This window comes from Fukomys damarensis, unplaced genomic scaffold, assembly GCF_012274545.1.
Source record: "Fukomys damarensis isolate Sample0158 unplaced genomic scaffold, DMR_v1.0_HiC HiC_scaffold_9, whole genome shotgun sequence".
NCBI classification, from domain to species: Eukaryota; Metazoa; Chordata; class Mammalia; order Rodentia; family Bathyergidae; genus Fukomys; species Fukomys damarensis.
The window spans coordinates 37,869,719-37,878,162 of record NW_022900921.1 but is presented as its reverse complement, the minus strand read 5'-3'; the positions used below and the strand labels follow the sequence as shown (position 1 = coordinate 37,878,162).

Sequence of the window (8,444 nt, the reverse complement as noted above, 5' to 3'; positions counted from 1 at the left end):
AAAAAAAAACCAAAGAAAAGAATAATATCCAGACAACAGCAAAGTTCTGTTGCTGTTGTGGTACCTGGCACCATTTTTTCTATTAGCATCTTAATCATCATCTGGAAAGAGAACATTCTAGAGTAATATCATTAAATGTAGCTCTGATAAAGCACGGTCCCTACTATGTATCATAAAGCAGGTACTAGATATTTTACATTCATAGAGGTATGATACAGTATTGTTCTACATCAATAATACTAGATTCAGTTTTGGTTTGAAATTTACTTTTTCTGCAAATAAGATTGCTACCCCTGTTTTTTTCTGGGCTCCTGTCACATGGAAAATTGTTTTCTATCTTTTCACTTTCATTCTATGGGCTTCTTTTTGCACTAGGTGTGTTTCTTGTATACAATATATTGTTGGATTTTGCTTCTTATTCTATTTTGCCAGTCTATTTCTCTTGATTGACTTGTTAATATTTCAAAGTTGGATATTGTTTGAGAACCTATTCTCATTATCTTTGTTTTCTAGATTATTAAAAAAATGGAATTTGGTGTAAAAATATAGAAGGAAATATGCTCAACTTTTGGATTTTTCATAGTCTTTAGTTAGATTTAGAAACAATTTTGCATGTCAGAAAATTCAACGCAATAGAATCCAATTCAGAAATTGAACTGGAAATGATTTTTGAAAATAGGTGCTACAGCAGATAAACAAATACAATCTTTCTGTTTTAAACCAATTCTTTATTTTGAAAAATATTGCAGTTTATATTCATGTACACACATGATTATTGTTATGGCTTGTGTTTAGATGTCCCCCCAAACCCTCATGCAGTCTTAGGTGGGCTATTTAGGAGGCTGAATCTAGAGTGTGTGAATCATGGTGCAATGCTAGGCCCAAGAGCACTAGGATTAGGGGATAAGTGCTACTGCACTAAGTAGACTGAATGAGATAAAAGGAGCAGGAAGATGCTGTTAAGGTCCCTTGTTGCATTTTCTGTTTTATGCCACCATGAACTGTTACCCCTCTGCCACCCTACCTTGGAGCCAGGCAATTATGGACTGAAACCTCTGTGAACTGTTAACTAAATAAACCTATCCTCTTTTAACTTTGGGAGTTGAGTATTTTGGCTCAGCAACAAGAGAAAGTTAACTAAGACAATTATAGTATATCATAAAATATAAGTTGTATATGAGTAGCAAAAGTTAAATATTAGAGAATTTCAGAAGAAAGGGAAACTATTTAGTTGGGGAAAGGAAATAATTTATGAAGGAAATGGAACTTCAACATGTATGGGTTTTTTTGAAAGAGCAAGAACATCTACAGTTTATTAATGTACTATTTTATTAATGTACTACATAGTACACATACATTCTAAAAATAAGGACGTTTTTCCTTACATATAAAATTACTTGGCAATTATTTTCTGTTAGAATAAATAATATAAGATAAAGCATAGACTGCATTCTAAGAACAACATAAAGGTCAGTAAAAGAAGAGGTTGGAAATGAGGCTGGGGGAGCTAGACTAACGCACACTTGAGGCGATACATCGTGATTCACAATCTAGGTCCAAAAGTTTTAGGGACAGATTTTAATCTGGGAATGGTGGAGAAAAGCAGTAGAAACATGCCTTGAAGGTTGAGCATTGTGGAATGAGTGGTACCTGATAAATAGGAAGGAAAGAGGAGTTGTTCCATATTGTGAGAGCATAAAAGTAGAATAAATTAATTCTCGGTGGTCTTAGCTGATACATTTGTATTTGTAACTGATAAAGTCTTTAAAGGGGGGGAAGACTTTTACCTTATTCTTCATTAAGGTAATGGATGAAACCTTGAGAAAAATGGATGAAATTATACAATGAGAGAATGTTTAAGACAGGGAGACTGGGAGAAAGAACAGGAAAGAAGCTTGTACAATACTGGTGGTCAGTTATCCTGTGCATTGTCTGTGACCCTATCAATCCCTTCTACATCTGTTTTCTATCAGAATATTCTCCTTTCTCCCACCCTTTAGTATGCTTCAGTTTTCCTGGAAATGCACAAGAATTTCCCCCTTAATCAGGTCTAATGAATATCAAGTTCTTATATGAGAGTTCAGCCTGCTTGTAACTTGATGTATTTTTTTCCACTTATATTGCAGAATTCTTATTTGGAAAGTAAGATACTGACCTAAGCATCAGTACGGGGACTGACAAGTGATAAAGCAGGGAGCCACTGCTACTCTTAAGCAAAAGGACAGGATAGATAGAAGGTGGTAAGAGTTGTAGTCATGCGAAAGGACCCAAATGTCAGAGGTCACCTTATGGAGAATAATATAACCAATCTTCTTCTCAGCAGCAAGAGATGTAGGGAGTAAATTCCCTGACTTCTTCCACTTCATCTACTTTCTTCAACCTCATCTCCTGCCAGTGCCAATCATTTTTGCAGACCAATATAGCAACCGGAGGCCAAGAGGGCCCAACTGTAGGTGTCAGTTTCCTAAGGAAAAAGAAAGGGTGGAGAATATATCTGGAAGAGTAGGAGCTTCCCACCACATTTGATTTCTAGGATTCCTGTTCTACTTTCAGTCCCTGGCTTCTAATAAGGACACATTGCTTTACTCTTGCCTTTTTATGATCTCTAATACACAAGAATGGCTGATTAAAGGCACTAAGAACTTGTCAAAAGCTTCTGTTCCATTTTTATTTTGCTTTTCCTCCTACATCTTAAACTGTGGAATGTTTTTAAAAAGTTCAAAGGGGAAAAGGCACAGAAGGCACAAAGACAAAAAGAGACACATAGGATGGGAGAGTCCTTTTTATGTCCATGGGATAAAACTCTGATGCTGCATACATTTAAGAATTTAGCTCATGACTTCTGTGTTCAGTCTGAGAGAAATATTTATTTTAAAACTACCACTTAACACCTGAACTATGACACACATTCTTGGCTTAATCAAACATCATTCCCATACTTCCTCTTTGCTAATAGATTTTTATTTTGTTATAGTACTCATAAAAGCATGCTTCAGGAAAAGGTGGCCCTCTCAGAACCATGGGCAAATTTTGATTAGTCTTAAGAACTAATAGCAGAGTGATAAACATTACTTTGTGCTGAGTTTCATAATTTCAATTTGGGTTCCAAAGCTGAGGAGATTGTATATATAAATATTCTAGGATAGGCGGGTCACCTGTGAGGAATTTTAACTGTTTGAAATTAAAAATAAATCTAGTAACTTTTAATTCATCACTCTCATCAAAAGTATTAGGAAGAAGTGACACTCTCAAAGAGAGATTTTTGGACAGAGTTACTAGAGTTCTATGCTTCTGTTCACTTCAAGCTAAGTAGACAAGTTGAGCATAACACTCAGAGACTAGGGAGCTTTCCAGGAGCTGAGATGTTTTCCAGGAGCTGAAGTCTTACATAAGACCCCCAAGCCTCTCCAGGGGTCAACTGGAAGTACAGAGAAGTAGCTCCTGGAAAAAGGTGATATGGTCTCCTTAATTTGGAAGATCAAGACTTCTTGAGGTGAGAGTCTCATTGAAGTTATCCAGTAAAGTAAACAGGAAAAGTTGGCATGTATACAAGCTATTTTCTGTTGATATCTCTCTGCATACATCTTTATGTTGCTTTGGTGACTGCATTGACTATTGATAGTGGGGAACTATGACAATTATTTCCATAAATATATTGGATTTAGTTTTAGGAAATACCTTTACGGCAATGGAATGGAATGCAAAAATCTTAAAGGAATATCCTGATAACCCTGTGTAACAAAAACTTAAAATTCTAAAAGCCAGGGGTGCTCAGCCCACTGCAGCCCCCAAGGTCTCCCTGCAGTGCCCCATAATGCAATCCACTGGTTGAGCAGTGGCAACATCAGCAGCAGCACTGCCCCACTTCCAAGACGTCGGAAAAGTGGAGGAAAATGGCTCCAAGCTCTTCTGGTTCAAGCCGACCATGTTCTCAAATAGCGAAGAAGCTATAATCAATAAAAAAAAACTCCCCAAAGAACTCCTATTACAGATATTTTCTTTCCTCAATGTCATTACTTTATGTCGCTGTGCATAGGTTTCTAGGGCCTGGAATATTCTTGGTCTGGATGGCAGCAACTGGCAGTGAATTGATCTATTTGATTTCCAGAGGGATATTGAGGGCTGGGTAGTGAAGAATATTTCAAAATGATGTGGAGGGTTTTTATGAAAGTTAAGTCTTCATGGTTGATTTGGAGTAGGAGACAATGCATTAGTTTTGCACAAAACTGTAGGAACATTGAAGTACTGAATCTAAATGGGTATACAAAGACAACAGATGCTACATGTACTAGCCTTAGCAAGTTCTATTCCAATCTCAGGCACCTTGACTTGGCTTCTTGTACATCAATAACAAACATGTCTGTCAAATCTTGGAGTGAGGGGTGTCCACTGCTGGAGCAGCTGAACATTTCCTGGTGTGACCAAGTAACCAAGGATGGAATTTTAGCACTTGTGAGAGGTTGCAGAGGCTGAAGGCCTTATTCTTAAAAGGCTGAACACAGCTAGAAGATGAAGCTCTCAAGTACATAGGTGCACATTGTCCTGAGCTGGTGACTCTGAACTTGCAGATCACTTAAAAATCACAGATGAAGGTCTCATTACTATACGCAGAGGGTGCCATAAGTTGCAGTCCCTCTATGCCTCTGGCTGCTCCAACATCAGAGACACCATCCTGAATGCACTAGGTCAGAACTGCCAGTGGCTTAGAATATTAGAAATTGTAAGATGTTCTCAACTAATAGATGTGGGTTTTACTACTTTGGCCAGGAATTGCCTTGAACTTGAAAAGATGGACCTGGAAGAAAGTGTTCAGGTCACCAATAGCATGTTAATCCAACTTCCCATACACCGTCCTCAACTTCAAGAGTTGAGTCTGTCCGACTGTGAGCTCATCACAGACGATGGTGTCCACCACCTGGGGATTGGGGCCTGCACGCACAAATGGCTGGAGGTGATTGAGCTGGACAACTGCCCGCTCATCACAGATGCATCCCTGAAGCATCTGAAGTGCTACCACAGCCTGGAGAGAATAGAATTGAATGACTGTCAGCAAATCACACGCACAGGTATCAAGAGACTCAGGACTCACTTAGCCGATGTTAAAGTCCACGCCTGCCTACTTTGCATCAGTCATTCCACCCCCATCAGCGGGGGGCAGCAGATAGTACTTCTGCAGATGCTGCATCATCCTATGACACTGGAGGGGTCAGCCTCGGTGAACTGAGTATTTATGAACACTATAGCTTTACCTGGAGTCTCCAGCAGAAGTGACCCCAGTATTCTGAGCAAGGGTTAAAGAGTGAGGTTTTTTCCAGCCCCTGAGCAACACATATGTACACATCCACACTCTCACCACATCAGCTCTGTGGCCATGGGGCTTAAGTTCATGCTGGCTTATCAAGTGGATTGGTAAAATTTAACTGAAAGGGAATAGTGACACTCAACAACTAGGCCACACACACACCGAGAGGTCTGACTGGAGATTTTAATCAAGGGTTGAGAGAAGAGAGAGAGCAGAGAGAAAGAGCAGAGAGACAGAGAGGAGGAAGAAGAAGCAGAAGGAGAGAAGAACAAAGAAAGGAAGGTTCTTTTATCAGTTTTGGGCTGGGCTATTTCTTATTTATGAGGAGTGTGCTACTTTTAACCTATCACAGGCCAGGTTGCTTTGTATGGGTCCAGGCCTGCAGAAACAAGTTTCAACTTCTCCAGACCACTGTGGCCTTGGGGGAGGGAACAGAGATAAGGGCATAAGGTCATTTTAGGAGCTAAGATGTACCAGGAGAATGCAGCCTGTGAGGCGGCGTCACAGCATATTTTAAAATGATCAATTCCCTAACATTAACCATTCCTGTCAGAAACGCCCACAAGAGCATCATAGACCAACACAGAGGGAGCGGCTCTCCAGCAGACCCAGTGCTACTGCTCAGATGGTTTCTTTATTTTGTTAAGGGATATCTCTGGGGATTTTGGAACAGTAACTGCAGTCATCCAGGGTCAAGGAAAACATGGAAAAACAATACATGATGTATCCAGGGACCAGGAAGACATTTCTTGGCATCCTAGAAGTGGTAGCCATCATTGTGAAATGACTGCATAGCGTCTGTGCTTCCTGTTTCCATACCAACATGCTGAGCACGCTCACAAAGGCTTGGCTACTCCTGTGTTTTAGTGTCTGGCCCAGGGGTTTCTTAAGTACAACATTAAAAGTGCTGAGGTGTAGGTGTGGTTACTCAGATTGTCACTGTCGTCTCACAGCACACACCTGTCTTCCACTCTTGTGGCTCCCTCTACACTCTTGCTTGGTGTGTCCCCTGGTCACAATCTGCTACTCTCACAGTTGTTACTCTTCGGCTGTTATGTTTACAGCTGGCATTTTGGATGATTAGTTGGGGATAGCAAACATTTTTAAAAGAGATATTATCAATAAATATTTTTTAATTTGAAAAAATTCTGAAAGCCAATATCAATGATGCATCAAGTTGTTACTTTGGCTGTTATGTTTACAGCTGGCATTTTGGATGATTAGTTGGGGATAGCAAACATTTTTAAAAGAGATATTATCAATAAATATTTTTTAATTTGAAAAAATTCTGAAAGCCAATATCAATGATGCATCTGAAAAAAAAATCACCACAAAAAAAAAATGTGTTAACCTCTAATGAACCTCCCCCAAACATTTAAAAGACAAGGAAAATTGATTCATAAAAGAACCATACAATTCAATAAATATATGAAAATATGTTTAAACTTTGGAGTTGGTGCTCTCTTACACCGTAAAAGCACAAATTGGTAAAGTCAGTTTAGTAACAGACATGGAGATAGAGACCCTTTGATCCAGTATACTCACTAATAACATTTTGTCCAAAAAAACAAAACAAAACAGAACAATGTCAGAGGTGGGAGTGTAGCCTAGTGGTGCTGTGCCTACTGGCAAGCATAAGGTGCTGAGTTCTATCCCCAATTTCACTAAAACAAAAATGTCAGTCAGAGACAGCTATGAAAGAATATTCCTAATAGTGTTACTCATTCTGGTGAAAAAGCAAAAGCAACCTCCATCTCCAAAAACAGTGAACAATTCAGCAAATCAATATGGTTACTTAGTAAAGTGCTATGAACTGTGAGACATCATATTTTCATAACCTAGGGGTATACTTTTATTATGAAGTCATTTAAAAATAAGACATTCATTCCAGGTGTGGTGGTGCATAGCTGTAATTGCAGCACTCAGGAGGATTACCATGAGTTTAAGGCCTGTCTGGGCTACATAGTGAGTTTGAGGACAGCCTGAACTACATTGTGAGACCTTGTCTCAAATCAAAACAAAACAAAACAAAAAGATATTCACAGGGCATAAAATCACTAATTATAAGAGAAAAAATAATAAGCTGGACTTTATTAAAATAAAAAATCATATTCATTCTTATTAAAATGTAAAACAGTAAAATTTAAAAATCAAGTCAGACTTGGAGAGTGAATATATTTTATATCATATATATTTGACAATTACAGCAACTCAATAATAAAAAAATAAAAATGAGCAAAAAGTGCAGATATTCCTCTGTGGCTTATAAAATTGTCAAACTCATAAATTTCTTCACATAGGATAAATATAGCTTATTTCTAATAAATTATTATCAGTGGGGTGTGGGAAGCCAGCCATGGCCCATTGGCTTTTTGAAAGATAACATTTGTTCCTCTTTAAAGACTGCACGTGTTAAACTTGTTTCTGACCCTGCATGAGAGAAACTCGGATAGCCAAAGATCTGTAGGAGTCAGGTACTTCCTGTTAAAGATCTGACGTTAGCTGTAGGAGTCAGGTGTTTCCCGTTGATGTGCCTTTAAAAGGCTGATGCTTGCTTGCAATAAACGTCACCTTGATCAGACTCTTGTGTTGGCGTCCTTCATTTCTCTCTGCTCCATCTCTACCCCGCTGCTCTTTCAGGTTTGAGGCACTGCTGGACAGTGCTCTGCGTCGCTGGCTCGCGACAGTGGGGTTCTTTTACAGTGACATGAAACTGTAACGTTTGGATAGTTTCAGTCAATGAGCAAGAAATACTCAATTTTTCCTTTAGCTGAGATCCAGCAGAAAGATGACTCCCCAGTTGATTTAACAAGTTTTTATTTGCAATGGGCATGGAAGCATAGATTGATATTTTTCAAGGTTAAAATGAAGTTTATTGCTTTTTTATTTATTTTTATTTTTTTTTAAATAAAACCTTTTGCTAAACAGCTATTTTATCCCCATGGCAGAGTGACCCCTGAAAGATGCACTAAGCCCTTCTTAAGCCCTTAACAAGATATTTTTGTGTGCTTTTCTTTTTTAAAAAAACAGATATTTTTAAATTACACAATTACAAAACAAAATGAAATAAAGAATCATGAAGCCTGGGGCTGTTTATTTGACAGTCCCCTTTTTCCATTATAAAAATGAAAGCAAAAAGAAA

At 38.5% G+C, this 8,444-nt stretch overlaps 1 pseudogene; it reads left to right on the top strand.

Annotated features, from left to right (window-relative positions):
- The first annotated feature begins 3,925 nt into the window (after positions 1-3,925).
- Positions 3,926-5,195, top strand: LOC104868915 (annotated as a pseudogene).
- Positions 5,196-8,444: the final 3,249 nt, after the last annotated feature.